General features: G+C 45.1%; 1 protein-coding gene across 1 annotated transcript in view; it reads left to right on the forward strand.

Moving 5' to 3' along the window:
* TLN2 (talin 2) overlaps positions 1 to 24549 on the forward strand; it is a 453366-nt gene that overhangs the window by 83885 nt on the left and 344932 nt on the right. The window contains exon 2 of the mRNA XM_053594602.1: positions 2041 to 2130. The gene's annotated coding sequence lies outside the window, so the exon portion shown is untranslated. The remainder of the gene's footprint in view (positions 1 to 2040; positions 2131 to 24549) is intronic.

A 24549-nucleotide genomic window follows, 5' to 3' on the forward strand; every position in this document is an offset into this window, starting at 1 on the left:
CCAGTTTCCTCACTGGTCCCTGCCCTCCTTTGTGCCTTAGTAAATGGGAGTTGCCATTCACAAAGGCATTTACAAAGGGGTTGTAGAAAGTTAAGGACTCTGTGTCAAATTAAGCAAAGGTCCTTAAAGTGATATATGTGTACAAAGAGGAATTTCAGGGGGCCGGTGGACCCTCTGATGAAACTGAGTGCATAGTTTTCTCCATGTTCTCCTGTTGGGTGAAAGGGTCTATCATATTCTCAGAGGTGTTTCTGACCCCCTCTGCTCCTTTTTTCCTTCAGGAATAAGGAATAATGTGGACATTGTGGCAGGGTGTTTTAAGTGGACCCTGAGACTGTTGAATATTCTTTGAAATATGTTCAGTTTGGGTCTGAGTCTTCATCGCCTGCTTATGGTCGAGAAGGCCTGACTGTCCTGACTGTTGGAAGGGAAATGAGCAGTGTAAGTTACACCGTGGGCTGTCCAGGGTGGACTCCTGGACATGCTGTGGGTGGTCTAGTAGCCTTTGCATTTTCTCTGAACTCTACATCTCCCTCTCTTGACCAAGAGTAATTAGAATGTAAAATTAGAAAAAAAAATTGGAATGGTTGCTCTAGTTTCAAACAAATGACCTCACTAAATTCTACTCTATACAAAAGAAACCCCAACTTTTGCCCTATAAATGATAATGGACCTTTGGGGAAACAGATCCAAATACGCACTTAGTGAGGGTGGGGGCAGATTTGTTAACTGCCTGCTGAAGCTAACTCCCTAGAAATAGAATACAACCATTGTGACACCAACTTAGTAATTATTTCCTAAGAGATAGGGTATTATAATTTAAATTTATAATGACTGACATTGACTTTTTCAAAGTTGACAAGTAAATTTGGCATAAACCTACTTAATGTGAAGTATTTTCAGTACTGTTCCAAAAGTGTTAGGGAATTTTAGAATTTTCACAAGCTGAAGGACACCTGAGGTTTATTGTCACATTTTCCAGGTGAGTTGACTAAAGGTCTGCAAAGTTGTCATCTGAGGTGGCATTGATGTGTCAGGACCAACAGGGACTAGGGGGAAGGGGCAGCTATTTAGAAGATTATGCTTGAATATATTGTATAATTAGATGAAGATTTAATTTTTTTAAAACCTCTGTAATCAGAAGCCTTGTTTCCTAGAGAGTTAGGATTTTGGTCATCCATTTCATGTTCTGAAATGAAACCTTGACAGTAGTTTTAGCCTCACTAACCTTTGAAATGTACTGATTTCTCTGGTCTCTGAGCATTTTCTGATCTCCAGGGTGTGTAAACCTGATGTACGGAAAAGGAACTTTCTTGCTGTTCTTTAGATCTTATAAATTCAGATTTTTTTTCTTTTTTTTTGGTCTTGAGGGTTCCCCTCAAAAATTTTAGATTTTATTCTCCTGCTCAAATATGAGTAGTTCAGAGTTTTCTTAAATTTTGCTTTTAAAGAAAACCAGGAGTTTCCATTTGGCTGGTGCAAGTCTTTCGGGATTAAAGAGATAGAACTAGAGGAAGGGCTAAGATTTCGGAACCACAGGCTGCTTTTGTCTCTTCTCAGGGAAGAGCCAGACAGGATAAGAATAACATTTGTTTAGAAACTGAGTTTTATTAGAAAAGTAATTTATGGGTAAAATTTAAGCTTTATAGACTTGATTCTTTTTGTGGCTCGCCATCACCCGCTGCTGATTTTAGGCAAGGCCTTGTCTTCTGAGTCTTTGCTCTCCTCATCTGTAACAACAGGGGCTTAAGACCTAAGACGAAGGGCCCTTTGCGGCCATGTGCCTGGGCTCTGTGTGGGGAATTTGCAGAGGGGCTGCTGCTGCCGGTGGCCTGGAGACCTTTCCCAACATTGCAGGCAGAGTGCTTGCCAGCTGTGTAGCTGACAGTACCCTGAGACCATTTCCTTTTGTGTAGCATTGTCTTCTCTGCCCTCTTTGTCCTCTGAACCCCATCAGTGTTGTCCAGCCTTGGGAGCCTGTTGCTCGCCTGCTAATGTGGCTGCCTGCACTGACACATGTCATTTGGTCTTCTCTGCCAGTGCACTGCTGCAGGGTAACATCTGGATGAGGCTCCTGGCCCCTCGGATGCTCGGCTGCCCGCAAGTTCCTGGATCCACTTACTGAAAACTGTGAGTAATCTCCAAGTTTCTACTTTGCAAGTAGCTCATGGCATCTTGGGGTTGGAGAGGCTGTGGCCAGCAGTTATGGAGTCCGGCCAGGTCTGGCTGGTGACTCCGTCCCTTTGCAGCCAGCATCCCTCACGCCCAGCTCCAAGAGCCTGGGGGGTGGCAGCTGGGACTCTGGGCAGGGTCCTTCTATCGCCTCCATTGTCAAAGTGTTTGTGGGGCTTCTGACTCTGTTTCCTTGGAGCTGCTTTCTTCCACCACCAGGGCCAAATCTATGAGTCCTGACTCTGTGCTGGTGTCTTGTTTGCTCCCTCTTTTTGACAGTGCGCCAGCCACTCTGGCCTGTAGAGAAGCACCCTCTTTTATGGTGCCAGACGCAGGCGCCATTTCCTTAGCTCCACATCCTCTTCCCTGGTACATAATGCCCTTTAGAGAGGCTGATCTGACTACCTTTTAAAAATTAGTCTCTCCCACCCCTAAGTAGTCATTCATTCTCTCTCTCTCATCCTTGCTGTGTCTTTCTCTGTACTTACAGCAGGGTAGATCTCCTCAGTTGGTGGACTTTCCATTCATTCATCCATCCATCCATTTGACAAATATTTGTTGTGTATATTTTACTATATGTGCCAGCAGCTAAAAGAGTCAGAGTCTGTGCTGTCAAAGAACTTTCAATCTGCAAAGAAGGAAGAGATGTGGCCACACCTGTAATCCTAGCACTCTGGCAGGCTGAGGCAGGTGAATTGCCTGAGCTCAGGAGTTGGAGACCAGGAACCCTGAGCCAGAGTGAGACTCCATCTCCTCAGATAACCGGGCATGTGGGTAGAGTGTTTTGTTTGAAATACTTCTAGAGAGTGTCACCTGGGCATCTTATTAAAAGCCACAGATCCTGATTCAGTAGGTCTTGGTGAGCCTGAGATTCTGCACTTCTCACAAGATCAGGTGATGTGGCTGCTTCACCTGCTTGGAGGAGCCGGGCTCTGAGGTCCTCAGTGCAAATCAGACTAATCCTGGTGTGTGGCCAGGTGAACTGCCTGAGCGGGGTATCTAAGGCCACAGACACCTGCCGCGTTTCGTCAGCCTTGTGGTCTCCTCCAGCTGCGTGAGACTGAATGGGCTGAGGTGTGAGCCCAGCTGGAAAGTGTGGGAACCGATTACCATTACCTGTATCTGTGGGCTTAACCTCGGCAAGATTGTTGCAGGTTGAGGTTTTACCCGCTGAGTCTTCCCTTAAAGCTGCTTTTCAGATTCATGGAGTGAAATCTTATGGGTCCTCTCTGCAGTGTGCATTCTGTGTAGGTCAGCATTTCAGAAAATAGTGTGGGGGAGAGTTTATTTTGAAGAGCAGATTGAATCAGCCGGGCTCACAGGGCACTTGTAGTGGAGTGTTGAACAAAGACCACATTGGAAGCTGTGGGCTGACTTCAGACACCTTAGCAGGTAGAGAGAGGGTCTGGGGGGAGCAGCAGGAGCGGTCCAGGGCACTGATGTCAAGCAGTGAACCAGCCCCGGGGTTGTGCTTTTGAGACAGGCTCAGCGCTGTTGAGCGGCTGCAGTAGACCCACTCAGAAATGTTTAGTTTTCACGAGCAGCTACATTGATTCTTCACCTGAATAGTTAACAGTTCTAACAGTCCTTGAGGGAGTACTTACAGTGTCCTAGGTGTTGGGAAAAATTCGAGGCATATGTCCTTGTAACTTAACCTTCCCAGAAGCCCAGGAGGCAGGTGCAGCTGCTAATTTACAGAGGAAGAGACAGAGGCCGCCACGTCACACAGCAGGAGTGTGTCAGAGTTGGGGTCCAGCCTGGCCAGTTGACCCTCATGGGCCTTGCCTTTTACCTCCTGCATCATGACTAGAAATGGGATTTTACTGCCAGTGGCAAGGTTGAGTTGCTGATTATTTGCAACTCAGGCTGTTTGTTATTTTTTTTTCCTTTTGACCTACCCCTAGCCTAACCCCCAGATACTGCCCTTCCCTGTATGGCAACTTGAAAAAGTTACTTCTGCGGCACTTAGGCCTGTGAGTAGGGGGAGGGAGTTGGACAGTGTGCAGAAACAACAGGGAAGAGAAAAGGTATGTTCATTTGGAGGCAGACCTCTCTCTCAGGATGGTGAGTATGGTGGCAGATCCCATGCTGGGACGCAGTCCTTGGTGGCTACAGTTAGAAGGTAGCAGTCGAGGGGTCAGGGGCTGCTCTGGTGTGTTCCAAAGACCATTTTCTGGCCACTCCGGGATTTCTGCATTAAAGACAATCTCCCCATGACCTCACTCTGTTTGGGGTTATTTGGTCTATTCTGTATCAGATATGTAGTCTAGTTCCTTAAAGTTTTTTTTCCTCCTTTGTTAGGTTCCTCATTTGTTAGTTTCCTGTATATGAGTAGTTCTGGGCTAGGACACACCACTCACCAAATGCAGAATTAGGTTGAACCCACTTTACCAGGCTTTTGTGGCAACACTTGCATTACAATTCTTAGGTTTTAAGCAGTGGCAGACAGGAACCCTGCTATTACTCTTGGGTTAGAAACTGTTACTAACTCCTTGCCTATACCGCCCTTCTGCCATGTGGGGCACCCATCCAGCGGGATGGAATTGGATCTTAAAAGCAGCTCCTATTGCTGCTTTGGACTTGGAGTGTTGAGCTTGCTTTCCCATGCAATCGAGGCTCTGCAGCTGGTGGGAGCTGGATTCAGTCCCAGATCTGTGGTGTGGAAGCCTTATTTGTGCCTGTAGGCATTTGCCTGTGCCTCAGTTTCTCAGCAGACACCAGTGACTAGGACCCTCTGTTCTCTGGGCCTCTTTCCTCAATTGTAAGAAGAGGGAGAGGGTTTTTACTTTGCCGGGTCGTTTTACATCTATGCTCTTAGACTACTGTGTACTTATCCTGGTCACTCATCCTTTGAAGACTAAGGTGTCCCCTCCAGGCTGGGCATGGTGGCTCTTGCTTGTAATCCTAGCACTTGGGGAGGCCAAGGCAGAAGAATCTCTTGAGGCCAGGAGTTCAGGACTAGTGTGGGCAACATAGCAAGACGCCATCTCAAAAAAAAAACAAAACAAAGCAAAAAAAAAACAGGCATGGTTGTAGGCACCTATAGTCCCAGCTACTCAGGAGGCTGAGGCAGGAGGATTATTTGAGTCCAGGAGTTCTAGACTGGAGTGAGCTATGAAAGCACTACTGTACTCTAGCCCAGGCAATTGATCGGGACACTGTTTGTTTGTTTACTTATTTTTTTGAGACAGTCTTACTGTGTCCCTCTTAGTAGAGTGCTGTGGTGTCACAGCTAACTCACAGCAACCTCAGACTCTTGGGTTTAAGCAATTCTCTTGCCTCAGCCTCCCAAGTAGCTGGGACTACAGGTGCCTGCCACCACGGCCGGCTATTTTTTTATTGCAGTTGTCATTGTTGTTTAGCTGGCCCAGGCTGGGTTCAGACCCACCAGCCTCAGTGTATGTAGCTGGCGCCGTAACCACTGTGCTATAGGCGCCAAGCTTATTCATTTATTTTTTTAAATTCTCCTTCCACTTGTGTCTGGCAGATTCTAACTGAGCCGTTTCTCCTCGTCTGAGCAAACTTCTTTGTCTTTAGACAATGAGTCCCTTGAGGACAGGGTTTATGTTTTATGCTTATGTCCCAGGACCTAGCATTGGACTTTGAGCTCAATAAACATTCCTTAAATCAACCCCACAAAGTTATTTTCTTCTTCCATTTGCTCATCTAAAGCCAGCCTGTGTGAGGAATGATGAGCAGCAGGTGCCGCTGAGGAGCACTTGAGCAAACCCAGGCATGGTAGTGGCAGTCCCATTGGTCTCCTGTAAATTCAAGCTTACCAATGAAAACGCTTGGTAGCTGCTTTTCTGCCTTTTGTGGACTTCAGGACTGAAGACTTCTCTGGGGTCTTCAGTTATCTGGGGCCATGGGAGAGAGCAAGTGGAGTGGAAGATACTGGCTAAGTATCTAAAAAGAGTGTGTTCTTTCCTTTAACACAGGTTTTGTTATTTTTTTAAAAAGTCGTCTTTACAGAATTACAAAAATAATTTTATAACCTGTTATCTTTATTTTAAAGAAAGAGAAGGAAAAGGTTATAAAAAGGGATGAAGCTTCTTCACACTGCTGACCCCTGCAGTGTTTCCAGTCTTTGGGGCTCTGTTGCTCGCATGCCTGCAGGTTGCCAGACCTGGGACTACCAGAATCCTGTCATTGTGCCAAGATGCACCTTTTTTTTTTTTTTTTAAATCACAATGTAATGTAAATTTTAGCCTGTTGGGGACAGAGACACAAGCATTGCCCCTTTCTTGTACAGTGGTAAATAGTGTTCAGGCACTTAACTGTTAGCTTCTTCCTGGCTCTGCCTCAAAGCGGGACTCTCAGTCTTTTCCCCTAGTTCAAAGGTCCCAACCCCAGAGCCAGCATTGCTCACAGGGCAACTGGGGTGGGAGGCACAGAGGATTTTGCCTGCAGCTTATGGCTAAATACCCATAAGTAACCCTCATTCCAGCAAACCTGGGAGTTCTAATCCATTTTATTATTTTATTGCCTTGTCTGAAATTGAGTCTATGATGATATCCAATTATAGTTATTTTCCTCATTGGAGACCCTAAGATGTTTTTCTTCATTAAAAACAAACAAACAAACAAAAAAAAATGAAAAAGCGTAATTTCTAATGAAAGGAATGACTTAACTGAGAACTTACAAGGTTTTCTTTTTTCTCTTCCAGGGACCGTCTTCCTTGAGCTTAAAAACTATATGGTTCCCTGAGCATGAAATTATATGGCTAATCCCATATACTTTTTGTGAGAAGGAAAAATGTTTTCAATGTGGTGCCAAGACTTTGTTACATAAAATCCTTATGACCCTTGATGTGTGAGAAAGTTTTTTTTTTTTTTTTTTTTTTTTTTTTTTTGAGACTGAGTCTCACTGTGGCATCACAGTTCACAGAAACCTTAACCTCTTGGGCTTAAGTGATTCTCTTGCCTCAGCCTCCCAAGTAGCTGGGACTACAGGTGCCCTCCACAATGCCCAGCTATTTTTTAGTTGCAGGTGTCATTGTTGTTTAGCTGGCCCGGGGCCCGTTCGAACCTACAGCCTTAGTGTATGTGCCTAGCACTCTACCCACTGAGCTATGGGCTCCACCAATTTCTTACCTATTTTTTACATGAAGAGTTATGTAACCATTTATTCCTCTGTTCCTAGATATCCCCAGGTTTTATTTATTTATTTTTTTAATTACTGCATTGACCATTTTGTAATGCTTTTTTTATTTTATTTTTTTTTTTTGGCCGGGGCTGGGCCTGAACCCACCACCTCCGGCATATGGGACCGGTGCCCTACTCCTTGAGCCACAGGCACCGCCCGTTGTAATGCTTTTTTTAGACAATTGTGGATAGGTCTATAGAATTTCAAGGTCAAAGGATATGCTGCTTTCAAAATTTACCCTTCAAAAGATGATGTATTAACAGTGTACATCATCAACAACCGTGAGGGCCCTTACTAGCACAGAATATTATTAATCTTTAAAATTTTTTGCCATTTTGAAAGCAAAATAAATACGAAAAGTCTTAAATGGTTGTGTCAGATTTGGGAATTCATTGGGTTTCCAACAAAGTCCTTTAATTAGCAGACTCAGAGGCTGCCAGGATGCCCTTCCTGCTCTTGCGGTTGGTTCAGCCTTAGAGGCCTCCTGGGGCACCTCCCTGGAGGCCCCTCCTTTCTGTACCCTCCTGCTTTTGTTATGCCCCCAGGGTGCTTAGTGCTGATAAGTGCTCAGGAGTGACCCTTTCTTGTTCAGGTATGTATGAGGGGGTGAGGCAAGGGTCCAGCAGAGGCTGCTGCTTATCTGGGACATGGCAGCCTCAGCCTGCCTCTTGCCCACTAAGTCACTGGCTAACCCCAGTGGCCCAGGGGTTCTTGCTCAGAGGGACACTCCTTTGCATGCTTGCTGTGGCCCTTCTGGTCCTCTGCAGCCAGCCGGGGCCTCCCAGGTGCACAAACTTACTCTTTGATGTTTATTGGAAGCACATTTCTCCAAGGTAGAGTCACAGCCCTTCTTTGTCATTCATCAGGCATCCATATCAGATCTTGTATTGGGAACGGGTGATGACAGGATGATAAAGCTGATAAAATTCCCTGTGGGTTAATCTTTGCTGACCTGCCCATTCCCACCAGGCCTCTTCCTTCTTTCTGTGTTGTAGCCACTGCCTTGCCTGGTTCATTCCTATACCAAGGAACAGATTCTATTTTGGGCCAGAACCATTGGTAGGGTGAGTTCTTAGTTTATATGGGTTTTTTTCCTTTAAAAGTGATGTTCCCTATCTCTGCATACATGTCCTGGGCAGCCTGCCTGGTGCGGGCCTCACTTTTAAGTAGGTGGAATGCAAATTAACAAAAGCAGTCGCCGTTCTTTTCTTCTGGGTCTGCCTTGGGCAGCCTTGACCTCCTTCCTTGGAGCTGCTCTTGCAGAGGGCACACACTCTCCAGCTGATGGTAGGACAAAAAAGTGGGGGCTCCAAATAGGTTCCTCTCTGAAATAAACCATCTTGACAAAAGCTGCAAGGCTCGGTATGGGCCTTATTAGTGAGACAGCATAGTTGTCGGGACAGTAGCTGTCTCTTCCAGATGGTTTGTTCAATGGAAATATTTCAATGATAAAAATACCCTCAAACTCCCTTCTGTGAGAACAGGGGCAGTCAGTTAAGTAGCTCCCTGCTGTGTAGTAAGAGCAAGTCACCACACCCCTGGTTTACATTTGGCAGTGTGTTCTTCAGCCAGCTGCATGGCTCCCAGGAGGCGAAAGGGCAGTTGTGGGGAGAAGATGTGAGTAGAAATAGTGGGGAGGTGACCCTTGGACAACAGCTGAATTCCCAGGGCTGGGTTTGAGCCTTGCTGCTGTTGCTGCTGCTTGGGCCTGGAATGGTGAGGATGACTCAGATCTGGAAGGTGGCTGTGGTGATCGGCAGGGTCAGAGGAAGGACGGAAGCCTGTCCAAGGTGGGTGTGGTGGCTGTGGAAAGTTTACTGACAAAAAGGATGCAGCCTAGAGAGCCAAACACCAGTGTCTGGGGCCACTGGGCTCTGCCAATGACTTAGTAACTCTGGCAAATTTTATTTTTGTTACTAAAAAAAGCAATGTTATAGCTCTGGTGACAAGATATCATACAAAACAAGGGCAGATGGTACTAAATAGATTCAGCTGACTTGGAAGTCATTCATTTTGGGAATTAATTATCTTTAGAGACCCTCTGGTCCTGGGGCCATGGTTTTTCCAGTAGTGCCCCAGGAGTTTCTGGAAGGTCAAGAGGGGGAACTCTAGGCTCCACTAACCCCACTTCTCAAAAAAGATGTAAACCTACTCACTTCCGATGGACTAGGGCCTGTGTTAGTAACTCAGTGACTTAACACAGTATGTTATGTTACAATTCTGTAGATTAGAAGTCCAATGTGGGTCTCACTGGGCTGGGATCAAAATGTGAGGAGGACTGCGTTTCTTCTGGAGGCTCCAAGGGAAAAATCCATGTCTTTGCCTTTTCTGGCTTCTAGAGGCTACCTACGTTCCTCAGCTGGTGACTCCATTCCTCCATCTTCACATGCAGCTTTGTGGTGTCTCCCTTTGACCCTTCTTTCATCTTCACATCACGCTTTGACCACCCTGGGGGAGAGCTCTGGGACTACCTTGGGCCCACCTGCATGGCCTCACAGTTCTTAACTGGAGCACGTCTACAAAGTGCATTTTGCCATGTACTGTACCCCATCCACAGGTTCTGGAGCTCAGGACATGGGCATCTTCAAGGAACGTTATTCTGCCTACTGCAGAGTCAGACAAGTGTGGTTTACCAGGCTTGCTGGGGGGTGAGTGGCTGAAGCAGGTCCAAGGATCCAGGTCTGCTGCGGGGTCAGGACCTTGGTCCTTTCTGCTGTTTGCTGCACCCCGTGCTGCCTGGGGGAGTGGTCTGTGTCTCAGGCTGCACGCTTCACTGCAGCCACTTTGTCCCTGGATAAGAGGCTGGTGGGTGGAGTGGGAAGAGGAGACATCACTTCCCACAGGAGGCGGGTATGGGGTCGGAGTGAGTGGCTGTGCTGTAAGAGGTCCACCTTGCTGTGGAATCGTCTATGGTGACATTGTCAAGCCGGACTAAGTGAAGTAGGTGGGGACCTTCCGTCTCCTCCCAGAAGCAGCCCTTGGACCTTTCTCTTTGTACCACCTCTCCCTTATTGAAACCAAGCAAGGTCCTTGGCCTGCACTTGGTTTGGCAACCCCACACCTGAAACTCCTGTTCTGCTGTGCTCCTCGCTGTCTCGCTCAGTGTGTTTTAGGTTCCAATTCTTAGGAGATGAGTTTGGGCCCGGTGTCCATTAGTCTTAGGGTAGAAGAGAGGCATAGTCACCTGCTCAGTAGGTCGGAGGATGGTGACAGGTGAGGTTAATGTAAGCAGCCTGGCCATATTCAATAGATGTTACTGTGGAAACGCTTTGTGCTGATTGAATCTGTGTTTTAAAAGACTTCATTGTGAAATAATTTCAAATTTACAGAAAAATTGCAGTGAGAACTATACAGTGTCACCCAAATCCATCAATTATAAATCCTTTACCACGTTTGCTTTATCTTTCTCCATATCATATAGTCTCTTCGGACATATTCGAAAGCTATATACATTGTGCCCCTTTGCCACTAAGTACTTCAGAATGTCCTTTTGAATAAAGGACACTCCTTTCTCTCTCTCTCTCTTTTTTTTTTTTTTTTTTTTTGAGGCAGAGTCTCAAGTTGTTGCGCTGGGTAGAGTGCCCTGGCATCATAGCTCTCACAGCAACCTCCAGCTCTTGGGCTCAAGCTGTCCTCTTGCATCAGTTTCTTGGGTGTCTCGCTTTTGCTCAGGCTGTTCTCAAACTGGTGAGCTCAAGCAATCCACCTGCCTCGGCCTCCCAGAGTGCTAGGATTCAGGTGTGAGCCACCGTGCCCAGCCTGGGCATTCTTTTTTCATAACCACACTCCAATGAGTAAAAACAGGATATATTATGAATGCTATTGTACGGTATATAGTTCATATCCCAATTTTGCCACTTCATACAATAACTTCCTTTACAGCAGTATGCCTGCTGCTCCAGGATTCCTTGCAGGATTATGCAAATTGTGTACTCAGTTATCTGTTTAGTTTCTTTAATCAAGAACAGTCTCTCTGGCTCAGCGCCTGTAGCTCAGTGAGTAGGGCGCTGGCCACATACACCAAAGCTGGTGGGTTCGAGCCTGGCCCGGGGCCTGCTAAACAACAATGACAACTGCAACCGAAAAATAGCCGGGCATTGTGGTGGGCCCCTGTAGTCCCAGCGACTTGGGAGGCTGAGGCAAGAGAATCGCTTAAGCCCAAGAGTTGGAGGTTGCTGTGAGGCCACGACACTCTACTGAGGGCGAGATAGTCTCAAAAAAAAAAAAGAAAAGTTTCTCTGCTTTTCTTTGATGCTCATGACATTGATATTTTGGTAGCAATTTGGGTTTGTGTGATATTTCCTCACTGTTAGATGCCTCACAATGACTTCTATTTTTGTCAGGAATGCTGCATAAGTGAAGTTTTGTATCCTCAGTACATCAGGAGGCATGTGATATCATTTTGCCCCATTATTAGTGACGTTAGTTTCAGTCCCTTGGTTAATATAGTATTGAATTTGCATAATTTAATCTATCTCTTTTAGAGGAGTTGAGCATTTGAAATCAGGCATTCTCCTCCTGTAAAGTTGTATTTGGTTTGCAAGTGCTTTTTGGATATTGGGTTTCCCTAATGTGGGCATCCCGGCTCTCCGCAGGATGTACCCTTCGGTACAGGTAGAAAGGCTAACGTACTCAGCCTATTGTAAGGAATAAATTGCCTGAGATTTGAACAGGACGTTGTCTCTGCCCTTGTGGCAAAGGTGAGATTCATCCCGGAGGTAGAAGCACAGATGCAGTATTCACCGTGCATTCCTTCTGACTGTTTCTGACTATCCTGGCTGCCTAGGGATTCCTAGGACTGGAAAAGATAGATTAGGACGTGGAGAAGTCTCTTCCTAGCATAAATTTGACAGCTCAGGAACTGCTAATGGAGATGGTCCAGGCTAACGGAGATAGTCCAAGAAAATATCACTGCATTTTCTTCCTTGTAGATCTCTTCTGACATTGGCTTGTGGGGCTAATTCATTTGGTTAGCTCGTGTCATGTGTGCATACCAGGCTAGCCAGGCCCACCGTGACTGCTCATTCACCGACTGTGACTCTCAGGACTCAGGATGCTGCCACGTGGGAAGGCTGGGCTGCATAGAGCTCTGGAAGTTTTCAGTGTGATCACAGCCATATCCTAGATCGGTTCCTCTCAAGCTTCTTGTAGTTCAGTGGCTCTCAACCTTCCTAATGCCGTGAACCTTTAATACAGTCCAAAGGGGTCGCGACCCACAGGTTGAGAACTGCTGTTCATTTTATGAACTGTTTTTGTATGGGGCATTTGATGGTGCTGACCTCTGTACCTGCTGTTCCCACTTGTCATTACAAAAGCAAACACAGTGACCACATGTAGTTTCCTCTAGGATTAATAGACACATTTGTACTTTGTAAAAGGAAATAGAATACGTGATCACAAAAAATGTGCACGGTGGACAACTGTAGATCTTGATGATGCATTCCAAAGCTTGGGGATAGTTAGAGCAGTATGACACAGTACCTGGGTTATTGAAGGAGCATAGTTCCTTGTGGGAGTGAATTGGGAACACCTTTTAGGCTAGAAAGGTCAGCAAAGTCTTAACCATGAAGTGGGACTGAGCTGAGCCAGGGAGAGTCGGGTGAGGATGGGATATGTTGGTTCAGCAAGGGGCAGTGGTTGTAGGCTCACGTGTGGTAACAAAAGCTCATCCTTGCAGACCCTCGGCAGGATCCAGTGGGAGTAGCCTGCGAGTGTCACTGCAAAATGGCCAGAATTTGTGAGAACATCTGAGTAATTATTGAATGATTCCCCAGCATTCCCAATTAAAACGTGTATGAAACCAGTCTTCCAAAGTCTGTCTGATGAAACATAAATGGAAAAGTCTTTATAATGTAACATTACTGCTTGAGTGATTATTTTCAGAACACAGTGATCAGCCAAATGGCTTCTAATTGATCTCAAAATATTTACTAAGCCTCTCAGTGTGATAGTCTCTACTGCACTGCTGATTTATCCCCGAAAGACAGTAAGAATATTAATGTTCCAAGGCTAATAAGACCCATGTGCTATGAATGGTTAAAGATATAAACACAAAGTGTGCAACTCCATGATGGACATAATAATGTCCACAGGCCTCCTCACGTCTCTTCTTCACTTGAAGATGCCAAAGGACTATTGTAGTGAGTCTGTGAAGAACCAAATGGGTCCCACATCATGGTCAGGTGCAACTTCTCAAACCTGGTACAAGCATATTGAGTTCCGGTTAATTAAACGATTTATCTCGGAGGCACGCTTCAAAATAACACGGTGTGAGTCTTCAGTCCTTAGAAATATTTCCTGAAACTTTTTACATAGCCATTAGTAACTGAGAACTTATAATTCCTGGGTCCTGACTTTATTTTTTGACACGCTCCTCCTTCCCACCACCCTGCCCCCAGGGCACCAAATACCTTGCTGTGGTACTTTTGAAATATGTCTACAAATCTTTGATTCTCTTTGCTATAAGGAACAGAACCTAAGGAAGGCTCTTCTCCTTGCATGTGGGCTGGACTCAGCAGTGAGTCACTCATGTATAGAATAGAGAGGAAGTGATGGCGTGTGAATACAGAGACAAGTTGTAAAGGTGCTGCGGCTGTCTCCCAAGTTGTGAGGACGCTCAGGCCGCCAGTGGAGAGTGGAGAGTCCTAACCTGTCATTAGCAGCTGTGTGAGTATACAGTCTCAGAAGTGGATCTTCCAGGCTTGGTGAAACCTTCAGATGACCATAGCCCTGCCAGCGACATTCTGGGTGCAGCTAAATGAGAGAGAACCACCTCACTAAGCTGCTCTCAAATTCCTGACTCGCGGAATCTGAGATAATGTTTGTTTTAAGTCACTACATTACGGAGTAATTTGTTGTGCAGCGCCTACAGTAAATAATAGACCTTAGATCGTTAGCAATGATTTTGGCATACTTATAGTCAGACTCATGAGTGTTGGGTCATAATCCATGGGGACGTTACTATTATAAGCATTATTTTGTGGCTTAACTTTTTATAGCAATTGCTAAAGTGATGTATTAACCACCAGCCCCCCTGGTGTTTATTTTAAAGGGACTGTTACTAAGATTAAATTGATTCATGGATTCATTTGTTTTTCATATGTTTTTAAATTTGTTCCGGGCCTTTGTTGATGCTTAGACTTATTTGGGGGGTGGGTTATCTCTGCATGACTTGGGACACATTTGTCCATGTACTCAGAGGAATCGGCAGTGACAACAGACCTTCAGCACATCCCAAAGACAGCTGGAAAAATAAATATGTTTGGGCATATATTCCCAGAGGTGTGGGGCCTGTCCCTGAATTGCAGTAAAAATTATAGGCAGCCTTAGGAAAACTGTATTTGGAGACACTCCGACTTCCCCAAAGAGATGTTCATAATTTAATTCATTATCCTGCATGTTTGGTATTAGCGGAAGCCTCTTGGGATTGTGTGTGTTCTTAATTGTTAAAGATGCCGCTTTCCGGCCCACCCATAGAATTTCTGCACAAGAAAGTTGCTTTGGCCAGGTATACATTAACCACCACCACCACCACCCCCTTTAAAAAACAAACAAAAAAAATTGAGCCCTTTGTGCTTAACATAGAAATAACTTACATGATCTTGCTCGGTCATTACCACCTTAGACTCTTAATAATCTGGCACTTGGAGGCCAGTACCTCAATACCTGTTTTTTGCTAGAGAGGGGAGTCTCTGTCCCTCAGTGGAGAGTGTTTCCTGGGTTCCTTTCCTTGTGAAGGACATTTATTATATAAGTAATACAAGATTACTTATATAATATTTATATAACTCTTCTTTGATTACAAAAATTCTACCATAACAGAATCCACAGAATTCCACAGCAGAAGAATCTTTGTAAAATCTCACATCTCTACTGGTCCTTGGAAGATCGGTCGAGATGGTGGTTTGGAAAGAGTAAAATAGCCTAGGACGAAGATCTGGTCACTCCGAGTTGGTAACATTTCTTGTTTAAGGGGTTGAAGTATTGGGAGGATTGAAAATCCAGAAAAAACGAACTGCATTTTACGCGTGTTCCCTCCCACTGCCTTCGGGGTGCTATGTAGGACATTCGTAGTTGGAGAGCCAGATAATGGGCAATAAATCACGATCTGGGAAGTTGGGTCTCTGAACAGCTGTCAGCCAGCTGCTGTGCTGGAAACTAGGCAAATAGTGGGTGAGTTTTTATCTGATCATCTGAGATTGTGTCTCATCTGTTGAGAATACAGCAGAGCCATATTCTTAGATGATTGTTACACAGGCCTGAGTTCAAATCCTACCTCTTCCCCATGAATGGCTCTGTGACTGTGGGCAGGTTAGGAAGCTTCTGGGTTTCCTCATGTGTTAAATGCTGATGATGTACTCATGCTGAGGATTGTTACAAGGAAGCCCTTAATGGGACCATGCAGCCAGCACATGCCTGGCTCTTGATAGTCACTCAGCGAGTTCCTATCCTCTGCCCCTCTGCCCGCTGTTACGTTGTTATAGTTGCCTATAGTGAGGTTATTATTGGGATATGTCTCCTCTAAGTTTACATTACATAAAGGTCCCCCAAGTCTACACAGCCACTGTCCTTTCACACTTCTCCACCAGAAGCTTGTGGAGCATAGGAAGCTGGTAGGTTAAATCTAATGTCAATAACACTGAATCCCTTTGTCTAAAAGGAGGGAGGATATTGATGATGGGTTTTGGTTTTTTGGTTTTTTAGATCTGTCAAAATTAGGGATGTAGTCTCCCTTTGGGTAGTACTGGGATTATTTTATTCCCAGAAAGACATCTGGGCAGAGGCCAAACAGGAGACAGACCAGTAATCTTCAGATGAACTTTTATCCTCCGGGCTTTCAGTGTCTTCCATTATCTAAATTGTCCTGAGGCCCCTGAGACTGTTTTCCCTCAGAGTTTGGGTGAGCACAGCTGAAGGGGGTGGGGAATTCCCGACAGCCTTCACTCAGGGATGACTTTCCCCAGGCTGAGGCATGGACCCTTGGCAAAATTTAATTACCATCTCTGCTTATGGCTGGACCTCAGCTGGCATGGTCTCTGAGGTTTTAAACAAAAGCGCACACCTCCCCAGCAGTAGATTAGGGAGATGACGATTCAAGCAGGGGATTTGGACATGTTAATTCTCCTTGGAGCAGAGAGCAGATATCTGCCCGGGAAAGGGCTATGCAACCTTATTTAGAAAAATGGCTACACTTTGTTAACCTTTATTCCCTTAAGAAGGAAAAATCGTTACATGGCAGAGGTTCAGGCCCCATGGGGGATTTTCTGGGATCATTCTTCGTTTTAAGTGTCATGTTTCCCCAGATGTGATAAAATTATCAGTAACTTCTAACTTCTCCCTCCCCCACTCTTTTCAGTGGGAAAATGAAATCTTTATCCTTTATTTCTTACATGTCCTAGTGTTACAAGTCAAAGATAAAAGATTTTTTTTTTCTTTTAAATGGATGAGGGAAAAGGCATTCATTTGAAAAGACACTGCTGTGTGCACGCCACTCCCACCATGCCTCAGTTCAGTCCTGGAACGCTGGTTTGCTGATTCAGCTGAGTAGGGACTGGCCAGTTGCATTCAGCCTACTCAGAGCCTCCAAGACTGACTCAGCCATGGAACACTGTTTGCTTCTGTTACTGAGAACTGAATTTTGGGTGAGGGGACCACACCGATGTGGCACTGGAAGATCCAGGGCCAAAGGCAGGTTTTACCTCTGCCAGCTGCATGACTGGGCTCTCTGGACCCTGCGTGTCTTTCCCTGTACTTGAGGTGACACTGTGCAGAGTCTTGCAGGCTCCTGGCTGGGAAACTGATGGACAGGATGTTGTTCATCCTGTTATTTCCAGTCATTTATCTAGTCGTTCATTTCTTTATACAATTACCCTTCTAGGACCCAAGCATAGAGAGATGAACGTGATACATGGTGGCACATGGTAGGAATGGTAAACTGCTGCTTGCCTTTTTTTTTTTTTTTTTCCTTTTTTCCTTAAGTGAGTCCTATATGGTTGAGAAAGCTTTGGCTCTTTCTCCCCAGAGCCTGTCACTAGAGAGGAGGAGCAGAACATGGCCCTGTCTGCTGACCCTGCCTGCGACACTGTGAAACCAATCTTAGGAAAGCCTCTCATGGGAATGGCATTTCCAAGATTAGAGGTCAAGTGAGACTCCTCTGTTGAAAAGTTTTCCTGCCCTCTGTCAGAGCTTACAACTTGGAATGAGAGGGGTAGAAATTGGGAGCAAGAGGAAAGCGGAACAGAATTTGAAGTGTCTTGTTGATTTAAAGAGGGATGTAGGAAAATTTGAAATACTGGTATTTCAACTGGGCCCTGATGTATCACCTATTCCTCCTGGGATAGGTGGAGTAGGTGATAGGGGAAGAGAAGATTAGTACTACTTCCCAGGAGTAATTTCGTGTATAAAAGCCCTGAAGGACCACATTCCACTGATCCCTTTTATTAACAAAATTGTACTTTGCAGCCAGGTGGGGTGTGGCCTTGGAGCCCTTCAGAGGCAGCGCCTGTGGGTAGGGAGCTGCTTAATTGCATGTTGCCTTTCGGCTTCTTTCCAGTCTTTCATTATGGATGACCCCTTATCTGTAATTTCTAGGCCCCCAATTTTTTGTTTCTGTTTTTCTCTTTGCTTTTTATGAAGCTAAACAGATTGTGATTGTGACTGTGATCTAAGTAAGCACTGGCTTTGGAAGGCAATTATAGTGGATGGAAAGGGTCACAGATCCCAGCTTGCTGGCTGTGGCCCCAGGCATCACCGCGGCCAACTTGACCCATCTGGCTAGCTTAGCTGGGCCTCTTCTTCCTGACTGCCTCCCCTCATGCATCTCTGGAAGTGGCTTATCTGTCTTCCTAGGGTGAAGTGTGCCCAGAGAAGACTTACTTGTCTGGAGTTTACAACCCTGGTTACAGTCAGAATCACCTGTACCTTTTAATAAGCAAGTACAAGGAACCCCTTCTCCTACAGATTCAGAGAAGGATTAAAATTCGTGTTGTAAAATTAAAATTTGTAAGAGCCCTGTGTGTGACTAGAATGGCCAGTCAGGAGGGGGGGCTCTAGGGCCTCCTGTCCCTCCTCACCCTTGCTACTCAGTGTGGGCCGTGCCCAGCACTTCTGCATCTCCCGGGACCTGAGCAGGAATGCAGGCTCGCAGGCTCCTGCCCAGCTTCCTGCCCTGGAGGCCCATCGTGTGCCCATTAAGGATGGAGAGGCCCTCCCTGAATATGATCAGTGCTTGACTGTTCCTGGAAATGGAGTATTGACCCTGTCCATTGACACGTTTGGCTTACCAATACCTTTCCTTCTAAGAATCGGGCCAAAATTTGTGTAGATGCAATTTTTTAGGAATTACATTGTGAATCATCTCTTTTGTGGATTGTGACCAATTTTTACTGCTGAGTTGCTTTGCTTTCTGTTGTCCACTACAGGCACAACAATGTGGCTTGTTTAAACAAGCTGGTGACACGAGCCGTGTGCTGTAGGCAAGTCCTAGGATTTGTGTTCCTTGGTTGTAAACATTCTCCTTGCCTCTGTTCCCTGTGTTGGGAGGTGGTGTCTGGTTGTGCCTCCCTCTCCGCAGAGGGAAGCAGTTTCCTCCTCTTAGTGATTGCCCCTTCTATACACGATTGCCAGTGCATTTGCCCCCACGTGTTGGGGTTTTTGTGTTGACATTTCTGACACCCATGGAATGAGGCCTGTTTTTATTCATAGCTGCACTCCTGCACCCCTTAGGGTATACCTAAGATTTAGTAGGGATTCAGTGAACGTTCACTGAGGGAGTGAGTGAACGGGTGTGAGGTGGTGGTGATTGAGAACTCCCAGTGTCCTCTGACTATGGACCAGTCTTTCTCCTTTTCTCCTCATAATACCTGGAGTGGAGGGGGAAAGTCACTTCATTTTCTGTTTGGAACTGTGGTACTTGAATTAAGAAATGTAAGTCTATGAAGGTGAAACACAATCAGGCTAAATGCAGCCAGAGCCCCTTGATTAGATTGTTAGGGTGGCCGTTTAGGTTTGTATTGATTTTTATCGGTACTGCCCTCTGCTCTTCCTGGAACTCCAGCTGTTGCCGCCCCATGGATGCAGGACTCCTGTTTCCATGAAGTGGGAAAAATCCTGTGTCCAGGTCCAGCACTAATTTTGGTTGGTATTTCTTTTTGTGTGTTTGTATTTTTTGAGACAGTCTTGCTCTATTGCTCAGGTTGGAGTACAGTGTTGAACTCCTGGGCTCAAGTGATCCTCCTGAGTAGCTGCCACTACAGGGGTGCACCACCATGCCCAGCTAGCTTTTAAAACATTTTTTGTAGAGATGGGGTCTCTCTGTGTTGCCCAGCCTGACCTCAAACTCCTGGGCTCACTGGGTCCTCCTGCCTTAGCCTCCCAAAGTGCTGGGATTACAGGCATGAGCCACTGTTCTGAAATGGCTTCTCACCCTTCTTCACTAAAGTCATAACCACCTGGCACTGAATTAGCTACACCTTGCCCAGTGATAGAGCCTCATTGCAATATGATTCTTTTTTTCTTGAGGACTTTATGTTGAGAGGCTCTACAGTCAATTTAATATAACTTTAAGGAATTCCTACTTGAGAAGATAAATTTATAGTTGAAACTGTTCAAGAGGAATGATCTGCAGCGCTTGTCTTAAGTTCTTTTTTCTGTGGTGGGGGTTGTAGGTACTTTCCTGTTAAACAGCATCCGGCCTTTCTCTGCTGTTGACCGACCCTGGCCAGTTTTTCATTTGCTATTCTTAAAACTGAGCAAAGGCCGGAGCTTCCTGTCTTAATTGAGAAATATCAAGGATGGAGTTTTATACCTATAAAATATAAGTAAGAATTAGATTTTTTATTTTGACATAAATGTCCTGGTTCTCTACTTGATCAGAACTTGCTTTCTAGGTGTGTTTTGTGTAGGGTTCTTTAGGATTCTGAGAACGGCCCCAAACATTTTGTATAGATTTAGTGCTCAGTACTCTGGAGTTTTACAGCGTTGTTGGCCTCGTGGTGAGCACTCAGTTCCCCTACACTGAACCTACCTGTTTCTCGCCTTCTTCGTCTGCTTGTGATCTAGCTGACGTGCTGGGATCATGCATATGGCCGATAATCAGAGTTCTGAGTCCAGGCAAAAGGACCTGGCTTTCTTAAGGGAGTGTAGTGCTATTGGGACAATCTCTTCCTTTGCCAAAGGATACTTTTTAAAAATATGCTTTGAGGTTGGTTGCTCTGTTCTGGAGAGCAGGGACTACCACGTCTGACCTGGGTCCGAGGATTGATCTCAGGAGTGTGAGGTATATCCAGGTGTCAACTGGTGGGATTTTAGTCCACAAAATTTTTGCTGCTAGGAGATTTTTTTTCCCCCCCTACAGGTTAATTATATCGATGGATAACTAGTTAATCATCATCAATCTGTTAGATTTTTGGGATAGGAGGATCTGTGGAGGATGTGAAAAATTATTAAAGAAGATGTGGTAGAACTATTAAAGAAATTGCCGCCTTCTGAAGGGAGCTGTGTGAGGGTGATTGTTCTTGTTGAAAAGTCACAGTCAGTTGGTAGAATGTGGCAGAGTCTCAGTCATTGATGATTTAAGCGACCAGATGGAGAAGATTGATCCTCGCCATTATACTTACTATGACAGAATTAGATTTGCCATGTGGACTTATAGAAATTTATAGGAATAAATGTGATGACGGGGAAATGTATTTTTTCTAAGGCTGTGTTTATATTTTTAGTCTGTTCTTTCTGCTCCTTGGGATATTACTTATTACAAAACATGGAATAGAGAAATAGCCTGCCTATGGCTTGAAACCAGGCTTCCTAATAAGCAAATGTATTTTGAAATCGTGGAGAGAGGAAGCAGAGCGAACTTGCCACCCAATAAGTGTAGTTTGCCACTCCTTAAATGGTAAAATTTCCTCAAAAATTACAATTCTGATCAGAGTAGGAGGAGTGAATGTCCCAGATGGACGGTGGCCATTGGTGTTTTTTTCCTGTTGAACGTGAATGCAGCAGGGATGTCCTGTCCAGAATAGCTCCGTGGAACTTTAATGGCTGGGGAACAAATATTCATTGTCCCCAACGTGCTCAGTGTATAGGGAGGCATTTTGGCTGGATTCCTTACCGCAAAACAAAAGGACACCTTTGCTGTGGATTGAAAAGTTTAAACTGGGTTCCAGATGGGTCAGGGGGAGTCTGGCCTGCCTTTGGGCTGGTGGTATCCACTCAGAGCTAGGTTTATTGTAGGTTAATCTGAATCCAGGCAAGGGAAGAAAGATTTTGTAAACTACAATTCCTTTAGAAGTGACTGAGAAAGACCCGGATATGTGTTGTGTGAATCTGAAGCCACATCAGTGCCCTCTTGGGTTTGGGCACGATGTGAAATTCCTTCTTGAGGGAGCTCTGTTGGGAAAGGAATTTTTGCCTCAATTGAGTAACTTTTCCCAGCTATTTAATATGCATACTCTTCGGGAGCATTTAAAGATGCAGAAGAATGATCGCATTGTTCAAAGACAATCCACCCAGGCTGCGCTTGGCCTCTCTTCTGAGTGTGCCATAGTCCATATGTCAGCACAGTTCTGTTTGTTTAGAATTTGGTAACCTGAGGAGGCTTGTGGTCTTGCCAGAGCACTTCTGTTCCTCACAAACAGTGCCACTGAAAAACGCATCTTGTGCAAGTTTGGGAGTTTAGAAATACTCTGCTTAAAAATGCAGTGTGCTATGGGGCATGCTATAGACCATCCAGTGAGGACAGGACAAATGGCCTTTCTCAGAAGGCTCAAAGGAACTTGGGACAGGTAAGCCTCCCTCTGTTCATTGTTTAAGAAAAGGAGGGACTTTCATCTCTACCCCTTGCTTCCACTTGGCAGAAGGAAGTGGGTTGGGCCATCTGTTGGCATACTCAAGGCCATACAAGTCCCTTTTGTTCCCCTTCTTCTGGAGCAAGTCACATGTGTCTCTTTGCCTGAATTTCTCAAATGAGCCTCCAGCTGAGGCCAAGGGTAGGACTGGGTGGGTGCCCATGACTGGCCATTGAGGAACCCCCATCCATTTCATCCCTGCTAGATTTGCCACCAAAGGCAGGACCCTCCTGTGGGTTTGCTTGATATCGTTTGTTTTGATTGGCCTTCCACCAATGAAGCCTGCAGTCATCATAAACCAAGGATTAAGGTTTTCCCAAGGCAGAGTTTTTCATTATTCTATCTCTCCCTAAATAGTAAGACCACTTGCTGTGGGGCAGCACATCTGAATTTCAGAAATGACTGACCATCCACACCGAACTTTTGGAAGTTTTTTTTCCAAATTAGGTAGGGTTATACCAGCAGGAATGTAGGGTAGGAGATGATTTCATGCTATGACTAATGACAGCTCACCAATCTTTTCATTTTTTTTTTTTTTATTGTTAAATCATAGCTGTGCACATTAGTGCAGTCAAGGGGTACAATGTGCTGGTTTTATATACAATCTGAAATATTCTCATCAAACTGTTCAACATATCCTTCATGGCATTTTCTTAGTTATTGTATGAAGACATTTGTATTCTGCCTTTAGTAAGTTTCGCCTGTACCCATTCTAAGATGCACCGTAGGTGTGGCCCCACCAATCACCCTCTCTCCCCCTCCCTCTTCCCCTTCCCTCCCCCCTATACTTAGGTTATAACTGGGTTATAGCTTTCATGTGAAAGTCATAAATTAGTTTCATAGTAGGGCTGAGTACATTGGATACTTTTTCTTCCATTCCTGAGATACTTTGCTAAGAATATGTTCCAGCTCCATCCATGTAAACATGAAAGAGGTAAAGTCTCCATCTTTCTTTAAGGCTGCAGAATATTCCATGGTATACATGTACCACAATTTGCTAGTCCATTTGTGGGTTCATGGGCACTTGGGCTCATTTTTTTTTTTTAATGTAATTTTTAAGGATGCAGAAGAATAGAATAAGCTTTGTGACTGACTTTTGAGATGATTATTTCCAAGGTAGAGAACAAATGGCATTATTTCCATGGAGGTCAAATACTAATGCACTGGTTGAAAACCATTTAGGGTGCACTCGGGTGGACACCCCAGTGTCAGTGGTTGGTAGGGAGCACGGCCTGTGCAAAGGCTTCCTGACCTTTTTCTCTTTGTCCTAAGCCTGTGCTGGCCCCAGGGGAGAAAGGGTCACAGGTGGTTTTGCCCTCAAGAATATGCTGTTTTAATGTATGGAATGAAAAGGACTGCTGTAAATTTCCTTACCTGAAAGAAGCTTTACAGAATTTGGGGATTTAATCCCCATGACAAACCTGTCACTTCCTTTGCATTTTCTTTTTAAAACAAAATATGCACTTTTTTTCCCCCCTGGGGAAAGGCACGGAAGCTTGAACTTCACTTGACAGCTTTTCTCAAATGCCTTCAAAACAGGGAGTTGCCAAAAAGCAAAGGCTTGAACTGCTGACTTTCCTTTGAGAGGACATGAGTTTAATTTTTTGGTTTTTAAATTTCCAAGGAGGAAGGATGTTTTTAGGGGACAGCACTAGGCACAGCATCAGCCAGGAGGGTCAGGCTGTGCTACCTGTTGCCCGGTGCCTGGTCCTGGGATAAGTCGCTCTAGGCTCTGGGTGTTGGGTGTACTGTCAGAGCTACGACTGGTGATAAGTGGAGTCGCCTTAAATCACAGATTTCTAGGCAAAAATCAACTGTACTCTTGACTCCAAAGCTGGTTATCACAATTGTATTGATCCATAAAGACTCATGATGTGTTATCTGTTGCTTGGCTATCTGTGGCTCTGGATCCAGGTTTTCAGATGGAATTTGGAAACAGGAACACACAGGCAGGCTGTGAGAACAGGCACTTATGAAAATGCAAGAGAACTTGCATTGTAAAGTTCCCGTGCTAGACGGTCTTGGACCTTGGTTTTCATGTCCTCTCCATCTGCCTCCCTTGTTCTTACAGGTTTAGTAACAACTTTGAGGCTCATCTTTTTCATTTTAGCTGTCACGGAGCCCAGAGACAGGTTGGGGGATAACAATTTTGTGATGCCCAGGAAGTTTGACTTCACAACTCTGTTGGCTGCATTTTCAATCACTACTTTATTAGCTGTCCTCTCTTCTAAGGCCAGGTGTGCTGTACTTCATGGCCTGGCCACTCTGATCCATATCGCCTGGGTTTATGTGGCCTGGTTTTGAATTCTGTTCCTACAGAGTTAAGACTCCCTCTATGGCCATCATTTCTTTTTATAAATTATAAAAGTAATGTGTTCACTGTAGATAA

The sequence above is a fragment of the Nycticebus coucang genome, chromosome 6 (assembly GCF_027406575.1).
Source record: "Nycticebus coucang isolate mNycCou1 chromosome 6, mNycCou1.pri, whole genome shotgun sequence".
NCBI classification, from domain to species: domain Eukaryota; kingdom Metazoa; phylum Chordata; class Mammalia; order Primates; family Lorisidae; genus Nycticebus; species Nycticebus coucang.